This window comes from Peromyscus maniculatus, chromosome 16 (genome assembly GCF_049852395.1).
Source record: "Peromyscus maniculatus bairdii isolate BWxNUB_F1_BW_parent chromosome 16, HU_Pman_BW_mat_3.1, whole genome shotgun sequence".
Classification (NCBI taxonomy): Eukaryota; Metazoa; Chordata; class Mammalia; order Rodentia; family Cricetidae; genus Peromyscus; species Peromyscus maniculatus.
Genome location: NC_134867.1, coordinates 12,948,213 through 12,963,503, shown reverse-complemented (window position 1 = coordinate 12,963,503; position 15,291 = coordinate 12,948,213). Strand labels below are relative to the sequence as shown.

The window sequence follows — 15,291 nt, the reverse complement described above, 5'->3', positions numbered from 1 at the left end:
CTCAAGTAGCAGTTTCCTCCCTACAAAGCTGGGGATGACTCTGAGCTTCAGATCCCCCTGCCTTTATCTCCCAAGTGGGGAGGCAACATGCTATTTGGTCCTTGGTTCATGCCAAGCATTCCTAAAACCAGTCCTCGGAATTCCCTGAGTAGGGGCTGGAGGGATGACTTGGTGGTTAAGAGGGCAGAGCAGACTCAGTTCCTAGTACCCATATGGGGGTGCCTCACAACTGTAACTCCATCTCCAGAAAAAGTGTGTGTGTGTGTGTGTGTGTGTGTGTGTGTGTGTGTGTGTGTGTGTGTGTACACATATATAATGCCCTCTTCTGGCCTCTGGGGGTACTGCACTCAAGTGACAAATTCACACACAGTTATACACATATACACATAATTAAAAAAAAAAATTTACCCACAGAAACAGGGAGGCTATATAGCAGGGGGACCCTGGGATGACTATGGCTTATAGTAAGTTTTGGTTTTACTCAATTACTGGGCAAGCCTCAATGAAACATTTCACAATTAGGATAAGAATTTATACTGTATCAAGCTGATCATAGAAAAATAAATTTTTAAAAAGTGGAAAAAAAATAAAGCCCATTTGGTATCTTAAAAAATTTTTTCTAAAGGGGCCAGGCATGGTAGCACACACCTTTAATCTCAGGCCTCAAGAGGCAGACATAATTAGAGCTCTGTGAGTTTGATGCCAGCCTGGTCTGCGTAGCAAGTTCCAGGCCAGCCAGAGCTTTAAAGTAAGACCCTGTCTAAAAAAAAAAAAAAAAAGTTTTTAAAAGGCAGGAGAAGTAGCTCAGCTCTTTCAGAGAGTCAGTTCCCAGCACCCAGAGTGGGCAGCTCACAACGACCTGTTACTCCAGTTCCAGGGAATTCAACATCCTCTGGTTTCTACAGGCGCCTGAACACACGTAGTGCATATAAACTAATGCAGGCATACACACACACACACACACACACACACACACACACACACACACAAATTAATCTTCTTGTTTTCAATAACATCTTTTACTAAAGAACTCCCTGAGTGGTATGTCTTCTGTTATCACAGCGACCCCCTTCTGACTTGGACAGCTTCAAGACAGGGATGGTGGCCAGAGGATGGAGCAAGCAGAAGCCTGGATTTTCAACCCCACGCACAGAACTCTGGGGAGGGAGGGCAGGAGGACCAGGGCTGAGCTTCCTAAGTACTCTTAAGCACAGAGAGCTGAGAGCTTTCAAGTCACTGAACACGGCTATGTACTGAGAGGGTGGTTTGCCGGCCTCGTGATCTCTTCCTTTTCACTCCCCAGGGTTGAACCTTCATAACAAATGAGTCACAAGCCTGAGTCAGGTGAGCTCTTCTCCATAATTACCAAGGCTGAGTGGGGAAGGTTAGACAAGTCCTGGAATCTATAGCCTGTCAGGCAGAGGTGTGGGTAACCAGGGCATCCCATTCGCAGCTGGCACATGAAGGTGAGCCGCGTAGTGGTGCTCGGCATTCACTTGGGAATCTGCTCTTCATTCCCAGTGCACGGTGTCAGCATTGAGTTGATTCCTGGACTTGCAGCTGGTATTGAAAGATTTTAGAAGCTGGCCGGTGGTGATGCACACCTTTAGTCCCAGCACTCAGGCGGCAGAGGCAGGTAATCCCTGAGTTTGAGGCCAGCCTGGGCTACAGAAAGAGTTCCAGGACAGCCAGAGCTACACAGAGAAACCCTGTCTCAAAAAAACAGGAAAAAAAAATACTCAGAATCTCAAATTCAGAGAAAAATGCTCTTTTCACTCCCTTAATTTTCCGGAGTTTAACCGGTTAGGAAAACCCCAAGCAATACTACTTGCTTTCCCTGGGTCCTGCAACCTCTTCCCTGTGAGTGCTCAATTCTACATCCGTCCCCTCCTCTCCTTCTCTCTAGCTTGGCTGTGGCAGTTGTCCCCCTGCCTCTGATCACCCCACCATCATCACACTACCTAGAATACCTTCCACCAATCAAACGGGAGCCCAACAACATTCTTTTTGTAGCAACAGACAAACCCGCAGCCTATCCAATGGCCTTAATTGGCTTTCTTTGCAATTCTAGACTCAAGTAACACAACGTTCCATAAAATCCAGTCTGTTCCAGAGGGCTGGGCAGAGAAGGTTGGTATCAGAAAGCGCTGAAGAGACCAGAAACAAAACCAAAAGCAACCTGCTATAAGCTTTGACATTCTGTGTAACAAGTGATTTTCATAGTAACAGCTTTTTTAAATACAAAAATCTTCCATTCAATTCAGGCCTAGCAAGATGGCCTAGCGGGCAAAGGCACTTGCCTCACAAGCCTGGTGACCTGGTCCTTAGAACGCTTATAAAGGTGGAAGGTGGGTTGTCCTCTGACCTCCACATACCTGCTGCAGCATGTACAGGCCCACACATGCACCACACACACACACACACACACACACACACACACACACACACACACAAATAATAAATAAAATTCTCAATTTGTTCAAGAAAAGTGGGAAGAGAGGAGCATGCCTGTACCCATATAACTACCATTTCCCAGCAGCCCCCAGCCACTCCCCCACCTTCTAGGATGACATTAAGTACAAACTGCAGGCAAAGGTTAACACAGCAGGCCTAAGGCTGTATCCATAGAAACAGATGGGGGGGGGGTAACCATTGTAACCAAAAGGGTAAAGAGTGATGCTCTACAAACAATGTCGTCTCACTGAATATCTACTTTCCTTCATCCAATCAGAAACTCTGGTACACCGTAGGCAGCAGGTACCTATATGACCGGGCCAGCAAGAGGGATCACTCGGCAAAAGTACTTGCCACCTGATGATGTGGGTTTGATCCCACAAGCTGCCCTCTGACCTCCACACATGTGCCTGGAACTTACTATGTAGACCAGGGTGGCCTTGAACTCACAGAAGTCCACCTGCCTCTACTCCCTAGAGCCGATCAAAAGTGTGCACCACTTCACCCCACTGGATACTCTGAATCTTCGGTCTTTGTGACTTTCTGGATAGCTTGCTGCTCTCGTTAACAACCGCTGTACTATCTCATCATCCTCTCCTCTTACTTCCTACTAAGCTGCTTTTTCTTTTTTCTTTCTTTTGGTTTGTGGTTTGAGACAGGGTCTGACTGTGTAGCCCAGACCATCCTCCAACCCACAATCCCCCTCCCCTTCCCTGCCTTCTCTCCTGGGGTTATGGGCCTGTGTCACCCTGCCCGGCGGCTGCCTGTGCGGCTTTCCGCACATTCTCTCTCTGTCCCTCAACTGCTATCTATTTTTAAAACATTAAAATAACAACAAAGCATCCTGAGCCCCATTGTTGTGGGACATGTGCCCTCCTCCCTTCCTGCCACAGCCACTGGTCACTTCCTACTCAGTCCAGCCTGTGATGACAGGCCTTGATGAGGTGACTCCTGACAGGCCCCCAGGACTCATCATCTCCAGCCACTCCTGTCTGCCTCCCCCATTTACATTTGTAAACTATTTCCCTTCCAAGGCTGTGCACAGGAAGGCCTCGGAGATGAAGTATTGTGCTGCTCAGCACCCAGCTTTGGAAAGCTTAGCATCTTTGGTTGACTTTATTATTACTTACGAGTTATCTTTGCTGAGTATGCACACATTCTCCTCTCTTTGAAAAAGAAAATAAAGGTGAACTAAGGAAGAGGCATTTGCTCAGCCAGTCAGCAGATGAGAGGAGATTCTCTCTGCAAGACGCTCAAGGCTGAGACCGGCCAGCCAAGCCCTGGATAGCAGCTGTATAAACTGAAATACAAAAGACTTCTCCAAAGCTGCACTAAATTAAATCTGTTACTACACCAGTATACACAAATTATGTGATGCCGCTACCATATTATTTTGATTTGTATTAATTTGTCTTATTGTACTCCAAATGGACAGTGGGAAAATGCCATTCTGAAGTTCCATACACTAATTTACAAACAAAAATGGAAGACTCGGGGAAGCCCAAAAGAGTCTCTGTTGCTCTTTCTAACACCTCAGTGTTGTATCTTATGGCACTGATTTCTGCAAACCAAGTTTCTGGAAGACTCCACTGTACTCCAGCTCACTGGCCAGCCGATGTAGTCAGAGCTGTGTGTGTGTGTGTGTGTGTGTGTGTGTGTGTGTGTGTGTGTGTGTGTGTGTAACAGCAGCAGCCACACCGCTAACCCTTCCTGAGGGTTTTCTATACACCAACTCACTTGACTTCACAACCACCCTGTGAGGTAGACGCCAGCTTCAAACACAAGGAAACCGCTGGGCCGCTCACTCTTGGGAGGTGGTGGCCAGAGGACCAGGAGTTCAAGGGCACCCTCAGCTGTACAGCAAGTACAAAGCTAGCCGGACTACATTAAATCCCCGTCTCAAAAAAGAAAACAATCGAGGAAACTGAAGCACAGAGAGGCTTAGTAAGGGGTCCACTTCCCAAGTCAGGAAGCTGCATGGCAGCACCCGCACAGGAGTGCAGAATGGAGGCGTGATGCTAGGGGCGGGGCGTGATGCTAGGGGAGGGGTGCGATGCTATGGGCGGGGCGTGATGTTAGGGGAGGGGCGCGATGTTAGGGGAGGGGCGTGATGCTAGGGGAGGGGTGTGATGTTAGGGGAGGGGCGTGATGCTAGGGGAGGGACGTGATACTAGGGGCGGGGCGTGATGCTAGGGGAGGGGTGTGATGTTAGGGGAGGGGCGTGATGCTAGGGGAGGGGCGTGATGCTAGGGGCGGGGCGTGATGTTAGGGGAGGGGCGTGATGCTAGGGGCGGGGCGTGATGCTAGGGGAGGGGCGTGATGTTAGGGGAGGGGCGTAATGCTAGGGGCGGGTCGTGATGCTAGGGGAGGGGTGTGATGTTAGGGGAGGGGCGTGATGTTAGGGGCGGGGCGTGATGTTAGGGGCGGGGTGTGATGCTAGGGGAGGGGTGTGATGCTAGGGGCGGGGCGTGATGCTAGGGGAGGGGCGTCACGCTGGGGCATGAGCTTGGCTCTGGGGTATTGTCTTGCTAGCCTGCTCCATGAACAATCTGGGCTCTCAATCACCATACTGTCATCTCCCCTGGCAGGCAGCCTATGGTCACCTCCCTCGCCAGTGATGTTCACAGTGACACCTGCTTCTGCTGTCTCCCTCAGAGTCCAGGACAGGAATTCATTCTCTTCTGCCTTCACTGTTTTCCTATAAAGTCAGGATACCTGGACAGCTATGGCAACTCAAGAACGTGAAAGCAAACGTGGACGCTGACACGTACAAGACGATCATAATCCTTACATACACCCGGAAGCACGATTGGCACTGTGTCCACAAGCTGGAGCAGAACAAAGGACTCAGGGGCCTATGGATGGTGAGAAGGTTCTTGTGGGGTGGAATCCATTATCTCTAATAGAATTCAGACCCTTAGACAAAATGGTAGACAAGAAAATCAAATGGGGAGCTGGAGATACGGCTCTGTGGTTAAAAGCACTGGCTGCTCTTCCAAAGAAACCAGGTTCAATTTCCAGCACACATGGAACACACACACACACACACACATACACACACACACACACACACACACACACACACACACACACACACACGGCAGCTCACAGCTGTCTGTAACTCCAGTTCTAGGGAATGCAGTTCCCTCTTCTCTCCTCCACAGGGTGCAGGGTGCAGACATACACTTGGCACACAGACATACATGCAGGCAAACCATCCACACACATATAAACAAATAAATACATTTTAAAACAATAACAACAACAAAGAAAATAAGCATCTTCCCTTCAAGAAATGTTGGAAATTTGTTCCAATCTTGAGGTTTTCGATAGTGAATATTGATAGCCCCAGCTACTTGGAAACCTGAGGTAGGGGTACAACTTGAGCCCAGGAGTTTGGGGCCAGCCTGGGCAACATCTCAACAAAGGAAAGGGGGGAGGGAGGAAAGGAAAGGAGGAAGGGAGAGGAGGAGAGGCGAGATAGAAAGACTTAAAGGCCCTTTCCACCATCTTTCCTCTCTGCCACAAAGGTGCACATGAATGCCGAGGCAGACGCTCCCAAGAGCATCAACCATGCCCAGAGAGGCAAACTTGGGGTCCTCCTCAGGCCCTGCTCCAAAGTCATCACTGGATTCCTAACTCGATAATGAAGCATGCTGATGCTGGAGAATTTGAAATCAGTGATGACCACAGAGCTGGGAAAACTGTGGGCTTCACAGGCAGGTTGTATAGTATTGTGAGCCCTAGATTTGATGTACAGCCCAAAGGTCTGGAAAAATGGCAGAATAATCTGCGCCCATCTTGCCAGTTTGGCTTCATTGTACTAACAACCTCAAGTGGCATCATGGATCACGATGAAGCAAGACAAAAACACACATGTCTTAGTCAGTGTCCTGTTGCTGTGAAGAGACACCGTGACCATGGCTACTCTTGTAAAGGAAAACATTTAATTGGGCTGGCTGTAAGTGTAGAGGTTCAGTCCACTGTCAGCATGGTGGGGAACATGGCAGCACACAGGCAGACATGGGGTGGGAGAAGGAGCTGAAAGTTCTACATCTGGATCCACAGGCAGCAGCAAGAGAGAGACTCTGGGCCTGGCTTGAGCATTTGAAACCTCAGAGCTCACCCCCAATGACACACTTCCTCCAGCAAGACCACACCTACTCCAACAAGGCCACATCTCTTCCAACATGGCCACACCTCCTCCAACATGGCCACACCTCCTCCAAGGCCACACCTGCTCCAACAAGGCCACACTTCCTAATCCCTGTCAAGCAGTGCCATTTCATAACGACCAAGCATCCAAATATATGAGCCTATGGGGGCCATTCCTATTCAAACTACCACAACACAGGAGAGAAAATCCTGAGATTCTTTTTCTAGAGATATAAAACATAAATAAAAAGCCTCCATGGAGTGTAAGAGGGGGGAGATAAAGAGGAAAAAGCCCACAAGAACTTAATAATAATAAGTTAATATTTTTGGCAGTGATAAGGATCAGACCCCAGGCCCTACCAATGCTGGACAACTGCTGCTGTACCACTGAGTACCCACACACCCCAGCCTTAGAAATGTAACTAACGATTCTAGTTACTCCATACTCAAAATTAACAACAATGTGTTCAAATATGTAAAAATTCTGCAAACAATTTGGCTAAAGTGAGACTCAGCTGGAAAACATTCTGTGCCATGTGTGGTGGTGCATTCCCAACCACTCAGAATCACAGTTTTGAAGATAGCCAGGGAAATTTAGAAAGACCTTATCGCAAAATAAAATCAAAATGGCCTAGCTAGCCCTGGGTTCTATTCCTATTATTACATATTTAGATCAAAAAGAAAAAAAAAAATCTGTGACAACTTCTCAGCCCCCAAACGTCTGAGAGCTGTGCATGGTGCACAGGTGGAATTCCAGGTGGCCACAGAAAGATCAAGAGTTCATCCGGGGGACAGAGGCAGGTGGGTTTCTGTGAGTTCAAGGCCAGCCTTGAACACAGTGAACTCTAGGCCACTAACCAGAGCTATACAGTGAGACCCCATCACAGAAAAAAAAGAAAGGAAGGAAGGAAGAAGGAAGGAAAGGAGGAAAGGAAGGAAGGAAACAAAACAAGGAGAAAGCAAACAAAACAAAAGGCATAACTAAACAAGGAAGCAAGCTACCGTGTGTCTGTAACAAATGCAAAATACTTCCAAGGCAAAGAAAACTTTTTGTTTATCTCCAGGACCCTCCAGGACAGATGCATATCCAGAAGTAGTCAACAGAATTTGTGATTAGTCTATTTTCAAGTCAGGTATCAATAACAGCTCATGCCTATAATTCCAGTTTTTAGTTGTGTGTGTGTGTGTGTGTGTGTGTGTGTGTGTGTGTGTGTGTGTGTGATGTGTTGAATGTGAGCATGTGTGATGTGTTGAGTGTGAGCATGTGTGATGTGTTGATTCATGCGCCCCATCATACACATAAGGTCAGAGGACAACTTCTAGTGGGCTCTCACTCTCCCCCTTGGAGGCACAGTCTCTAGTTTCTGCTGCTGTGCCTGCTTCCAGCTGTGCCTGCTTCCAGCGGCTTTTCCTGTCTCCACCTCCCATTTCAAGATACTAGTGCTGGGATTTCAGGCGCATGCCACCACATCTGGATTTTTATAAGACTTCTGGGATCAAACCACGTGGTCAGTCTTGTGTGGCTAACATTTTTACCCACTGAGTCATTTCCTGGGACTTCAGTCCTGATGAAACTGCTGCGAGTTCAAGGCCAGCCTGAACCACAGAGTGACATCTCCTGACTCAAAAGAGTGAGAGAGATTGGGGGGAGGGGAGGAATCAATCAATCAATCAATCAATCAATCAGTCGACAGCAGAGCAAACTGACAGGTGTCTGTAACCCCAGCTTCCAAAGTTAAGGTTACCCAAAGTGTGAGGTACAAGTTCGAGGCCAACTGGGCTACACAGTGAGGCCCTTTCCCTTCCAAATACCCTGAAGAAACAAGAAACCAACAGGTTGTGAGAGGTGTGTGCATACAACATCAAAGCCATGCGCTTTGTGCTCATTTGAACAGCTTGAGGTTTCCTTTCCACAGAGTGGATTCCATGCCAGGCACCGTGGTAACCCCAGGACTCGGGGAAACAGAGGCAAGAAGAACGGAAGAATGGGGCAGTCTAGACTGCAAGAGACACAGTCTCAAAAAAAAAAAAAAAACTTTTGAAGACTCAACATTTGGAGTCATATTAAAATGCAAGACTGGAGCCTCTGCTGGTCAGTGGTACAAAGTGTCCCTGCACAAGGTCCTGGGCGTCATCCCTCACAGCAGAATAACATTTTTAAATATTGCTTTTTAGAACCAGAGTGAAGCAATTCTGAAAGGTGAAAAAAAGCTGGCATTAATAATCACCAACTTAGCTGGGCGGTGGTGGTGCACGCCTTTAATCCCAGCACTCGGGAAGCAGAGGCAGGCGGATCTCTGTGAGTTCGAGGCCAGCCTGGTCTACAGAGTGAGTTCCAGGAAAGGCACAAAGCTACACAGAGAAACCCTGTCTTGGAAAACAAAACAAAAACAAAAACAAAAAACAAATCACCAACTTAAAAAACAAATCACCAACTTAAACCATGAGACACCGTTTTCTTAGTATCTAGCTTTTGCAAACAAATAACAACCGCAACAGAACTGAGGGGCCGGTTTTCCCTCACAGAGAAAACTAAAATAACTGAAAGGCCAGGAAAGCAGGGACCCAGCCAGGACGCGGAGCTAAGCGTGAGAAGCCGTGGGTATCACCTCACTGAAGCCACCAGCACGCTACAGACCACAGCCACAGACCGCTCCTGCCTGTCGCGGCCAGGCAGCCGAGATTCAAGCACAAACCTCTCTCGGCTCCTCCTTGAGCTTCTCGGTGGATCAGCACCTGGCTTTCTCTGGCTCCTGCAACAGGGCAGGGTCATAGGTCATCACCACTGCTGACCAAACCTTCCACCCCACCAGAGCAGCTTTGTCAACTAAAAGCCAGGGTCAAAGGGTCAGAGAGAAACTGCTCACGTGACTCAGCCCTTGTGTTCCACACAGCTGACTTGAAAGAAGTGGAGGGTAATTCGATTTATGTACAATTATACATATGAAATACAGATATTAGAGGAAAACAAATGACGTAGTCCTCCGCCATGAAGCTGACACCCAACACCCACCAAGTTAGGTGAGACCACAATGGCGACTCTAAGTGTCAGTGGTTACAACAAATGGATGAACCTGGGCACAGAATTAACTATTGTGCACATTTAAGTTTAAAAAGTAAGCCAGGCAGTGGTGGCGCACACCTTTAATCCCAGCGCTCATCAGGCAGAGGCAGGTGGATCTCTGTTAAATTTGAGGCCAACCTGGGCTACAGAGTGAGTTCCAGGAAAGCTACACAGAGAAACCCCGTTTCAAAAAAAAAAAAAAAAAAAAAAAAAAGTAGCTGGGAGCCAAGTGTGAAACACATCCACAATCCCAACACTCGGGAGGCTGAGGCAGGGGACTGCCATAAGCTTAAAATCCATCTGGGCCACACAGCAAGAAAGTCTCAAAAACAAAAGACTCAGCTGGACATGGTGGCCCCTCACACAATCTCTGCACTTTCGTGGCAGAGGCAGAAGCCTGCAAATCTGAGGGCAGACTGGCCACCCAGCCAGACCCTGACTCAAAATACTCTTCAATTACCTGTAAAAGAATCGACAAAACCAAAACCAAAAACCATTAAACAGAAGAATTTGCTGAAGCAGTGAACAATTGAAGAAACGAAGTGTCTACAGCACAAAGCTCTGTGCTCAGCGCTGCAAATACAATCCAGGCCCCAGGCTGAGCTCTGTACAGGTGCTGTGACTGCTCCCAAGAGACTGACAGAACCCTCGGAAAAACACAACCGTGGACAAAGACTCTAACAAAAGCCTGGTCTGTAGCAAGGGGAAGGACAGGGGCTGTGAGATCCCAGAGCCAAAGACAGCAGCCTAGGCCGGGAAGTAAAGGAAGTGGGGGAGAGGAAATGCTTCCATGGAGATCGAAGGGACGGAAGGAATCGGCCCGGGAAGGAAGGGAGGAGGCACACTGGCGAGCCAGAAGGCTGCAAAGGCAAGCGTGTGGACACAGAGTTCAGTGTGGCTCTGGAATCAAGAGGAAGGGGGTGCCAGGGACTGCAGAGCGAGATCCTGTCCCCCAAAAAAGGCTAAATAATATCAACCAACATGCAAGGTCTATATGAAAAACACCAAAATCTTTCACAAAGGCATAAGGAAAATATGAAAAAGAAGCATATTATAGGAAGGGAAGATAAAACATTATAAATTACCAATTATTCCCAATTAATTTACAGAATAAATTACTTCCACCAAAATCCTAACCTACGATTCTTAGAAACTACTGAAAGAAGGCTATGGAGGTGCTCCATTGGTAAAGTTCCTCCACAGACACCTGAGGACCTGAGCAGATCCCCAGCAGCCCCATAAACAGACTGTAACCCCAGCGCTGGGGAGGCAGAGCCAGCAGATCCTGAGAGCTCACTGGCCACAGCCTAGCCAGGATGAGCTCCAGGATCAGTGAAGGACCCTGTCTCCAGACTGTCTCCTCTGTAGAGAGGACGGAAGGCCTCCCTTCTCCCTGGGATAGACGTCTGCACATGCTACACAAACATGGACCCTCACCACACACAGGAGGAAAGTGATAAAGAGATCGTGATTACCACATGTGGAAATAAATATGAAACACTCCAAATAAATATGAAAGCTCCGTATCCCTGCACTTGGGCGGTGGAGGCAGCTAGAGGATCAAGAGTTCAAAGCCAGCTTAGGATACTTGAAAACTATCTCAACCCTCTAATCCCCCCCCCTCTCTCTCTCACACACACACACACACACTTGCACACCAGAGCACTCTTGGGGAGGTCAGAGGACAACTTGTTACAGTCAGTTCTCTCCTTCCGCCATGAGTCTCAGGGATAACTCAGGTCACTGGGTCACTGGGCTCGGGTCAAGCATCTTTACCCACCAAACTGGCCCAGCTCAGAATAGAAAAATCTTATCACTGTTTTTTTTTTCCCTTCTATCAATTCGTAACTACACATGTGCTGTTCATTTGAAAAGCACAAGAAGGAGGTACCACATCTGTATAACTCACTGTTTACCAAGTATCCACAGTGCCTAGTAGAGGCATAACAGATATGATAAGTACCCAGTATCTGTTGTGTGAGTGAAGTCAGCTTTGGGGGCAATAGGTCATTTAACAAGCAGCATCTAATACTGAAAAACACAGGCTTTAATTTAGAGTATATCCTACTGGACACCAAGACACCCGCCAGATAAGTTGTTTGTGGTGGCTTGTTTGTTCTGGGGTGCGGTTGACCTCAAACTCACCACATAGCTAAGGACAATCTGGCTGCTCATTCTCTTACCACCATCTATCTCCCAAGGGCTGGGATTATAAATCCACACCCCTACATCCAGATTTAATGTAAATATTGTTTAATTCAAAACAAACAAGGCACGTATATATGAGTCAAGGAGTATTTGTCTCGGCGAAGTCTGTAGACTCTGTAGGGCCCAGTCCGTCCATGCCCAGCTTACGGATTGCCACCAGCACCTTCCCATCACACCAGGGCTGCTACACAGAGACCACCGAAGCCAAAAGGATTATCTGCCCAAATGGAAAGCAGGGTTCTAGTCTCACATGCTCTCTCCTGGGTCAAAGGTTGGGAAGGTTTGTTTGTAGACCCCTAAGAAAGACAGGGTCTCCTAAGCCTTGAGGGTCTCATCTGTAGCAGAAGCCTGCTGACTGTGCCCCATCCCTTGGCACCGGAAGGACCAGGACTGGAGCACACAGGAAGCTCTGGGCCAAGAAAACAGACATCTGTCCTTCTGACCGAGGAGTGTGCTATCTTCAGCAGGGCGTGAAGGTAGAGCTCTGACCTTTCGGGTTTTCTAACTACAGCAAACATAAACGAATGCGCTATGACTAGTCTGGGTGCTGTCACGCACCCGCAAACCCAGTACCCCACAGGTTAAAGTCAGAGGTTCTCAGACTCCAAAACAGCCAGGGCTACATGACAAGACCCTACAAGAAGTGGAGAGAAAGAAGGGGACTGGGGAGCTGGACAAAGCAACAGGAAAGAAAATGGGCAAAAGCCTTAAAAATTCGTGTCATGGATCACGAAAGAGCCTATTTAATTGTCCAGTAAGTATATGCTCAACATCAATTGTATGAACTGGAATTCTCAGGAAAAAGCCAGACCTCTCCTTAGGATTCTGCAGTACTGCCTGACTGACTTGTGGCTGTAGAGCGTTGGAATGTTGCAGATCCAGCTCCGGATTATCTTGGGTTATCTTTAGTTTCCTTAACACCTGACTCACTGCCCCCCTCAGTGTCTGATCTGCCTTCCTTGTGACTACTAGGCAAAACCTTCTGGAATGTATTAACCAGACCACTAGCTTTCACCAACCCAAAAGCTAAGAACGGCCTCAGATCCCCTCTTTGCTGTAACCACCGCTGCGGTGCTTTCAATGAGGATGCGTCCCCCCCCCCCCCCCAGGCTCATATATCTGAATGCTTGGTCCCAGTTGGAGGAAACATTTGGGAACGATTAGGTGTGGCCTCTTTGGAGGAGGTGCGTCACGGGGGGTTGGGGGGTGGACTGTGAGGTTTCAAAAGCCCACAGCATTCCCAGTAGGTCTCTGTCTGTATCTCTCTGACTGTGGCTTGATCTCTGAGTGTGTGTGTGTGTGTGTGTGTGTGTGTGTGTGTGTGTGTGTGTGTGTGTGTGTGTGTCTCTCTCTGTCTGTGTCAGTCTCCCTCCCTCTGTGTATGTGTGTGTCTGTGTGTGTCTGTGTGTCTGTCTGTGTATGTGTCTGTGTGTCTGTCTGTCTCTGTCTCTCTGTCTCTGTGTGTGTGTGTCTGTGTGTCTCTCTGTGTCAGTCTCTCTCTGTGTCTCTCTGTGTCTCTGTCTCTCTCTCTCTGACTCATGCTTGTGGCCCAAGACTGCTGCTCCAGAGCCATGCTGTCTGCCTAAAATCAAATGCTTCCTTTTATAAGTTGCCTTCATCACGGTGTTTTGTCACAGTAAGCAAAAGTAACCTAGACACTACCAGATTATAAGATGTCAGATGTTGAGAAAACAGCTGGTTTCTGAGAAGGGACAAGCTGAATCCAAAGTGAAATCAAGGGTCTGATGTGCCCCAGTACTTTCAAATGCCAATGTGTTTGAAGAGCATCTTGATTTACCACTTTCTTCTGTAACTATAGAAACATAAGGAAACCATTACCACATTGGAACACAGTATTTGAAACAATCTGAACCCATGTCCTGGGCCATCATTACTCCTATTGGGCTCCAGAATAAACTATTTCTCATTCACTTTGAAGTGAGAGCTGTGTTTTTCATCAACACTAGTCATCAGGGAAAAGGCAAAACAAAATATCTAATAAATATTGGAACATATTTACTACAGTGGCTAAAACACTTTTTTTTTTTCCGAGACAGGGTTTCTCTGTGTAGTTTTGGTGCCTGTCCTGGATCTCGCTCTGTAGACCAGGCTGGCCTCGAACTCACAGAGATCCACCTGGCTCTGCCTCCCAAGTGCTGGGATTAAAGGCGTGCGCCGCCACCACCCGGCTGGCTAAAATACTTTTAAAAATATTAATAGGATGTATGTATGATCTAAAATCTCACATAATGCCAGTGAAAACATGGTTTGAGAAGCTTGGAGTGCTAGCCCACACCTCAGGTGACTGAGGCAGGAGGATTGAAAGTTGGGTTCTTCTGACCCTAGAAGCAGTAGGTCAGGAGTTCAAGGTCAGCCTCAACTACAAATCTATTATGAATCCAACCTGGGCTACTAAAAAAAGACTAAAAAAAGAAAAGCAGCCAAATGTGGTGGTTCACTCCTTTAATCCCAGCACTTGAGAGACAGAGACAGGAGGATGTCTGTGAGTTCAAGGCTGCCTAGCCTATATAGTGAGTTCTGCCAGGGCTACACAGTGAGAACCTGTCTCAAAAAAACAAACAACAACAAAAAACAGAATTAAATAAGTTGATATAACCATTTTGGAAAATTGGAGTTATCCAATCTAGCTAAATATATGCATAGTATATGAAGCAATAACTATATTCCTAGTTATAGATTCAACAAAAAGTATCTATCTACACCAAAATATAATACACAGACATATTCATAGCAGTATCATAACTAGTATTAGCTAAAAATTGGGAAGTACCCCAGTATCTAGTAATATAAAATGGATTTACAAACGGTGGTGTTAAGGGACTGGAGAAATGGTTCACTAGTTAGAAACACTTGCTGCTCTTGCAGAGGACTGGGTTTGGTTCCTACCACATCTCATAACCTCATGTAACTTGAGTCCAAGGGATCCAACACACTCTTGGGACCTCCAAGGGTAGCAGGCAGGTGTGCAGTGCACATACATACATACAAGCAAAACATTCATACACAGAAACTAAAATGAACCTGAAAACAATTTCAACTGACATTAGGAATTAGAGGTTTAGACTAATGATAGAATGTTTGCCAAACATATCTAAGGCGGTGGGTTTGATCCCCTATGTAGTAAAAGGGGGGAAGTCATTTGCTAAGCACACCTAGGTGAGTGCCTGTGTCCTAGCTACTAATGGGGCTAAGGCAGGAGAATTGCTTGAGTCCAAGAGTTTCAGATCTGCCTAACTGACACAGGAGACTCTGTCTCAAATAAAGAAGAAGAAGGAGGAAGAGGAGGAGAAGGAGGAGGAGGAGGAGGAGAAGAAGAAGAAGAAGAAGAAGAAGAAGAAGAAGAAGAAGAAGAAGAAGAAGAAGAAGAAGAAGAAGAAGAAGAAGAAGAA

At 47.2% G+C, this 15,291-nt stretch overlaps 1 protein-coding gene across 8 annotated transcripts in view; it reads right to left on the bottom strand.

The window, feature by feature from the left end:
- The window catches only part of Afg1l (AFG1 like ATPase), a 189,122-nt gene that overhangs the window by 138,973 nt on the left and 34,858 nt on the right, over positions 1-15,291 (bottom strand). The window contains exon 1 of one of the 8 annotated variants that reach the window (XM_076552382.1): positions 9,306-9,352. The exons of the other annotated variants lie outside the window; for them this stretch is intronic. The gene's annotated coding sequence lies outside the window, so the exon portion shown is untranslated. Of the gene's footprint in view, positions 1-9,305; positions 9,353-15,291 lie in introns of those variants that run through there. 8 annotated transcript variants of the gene reach the window in all.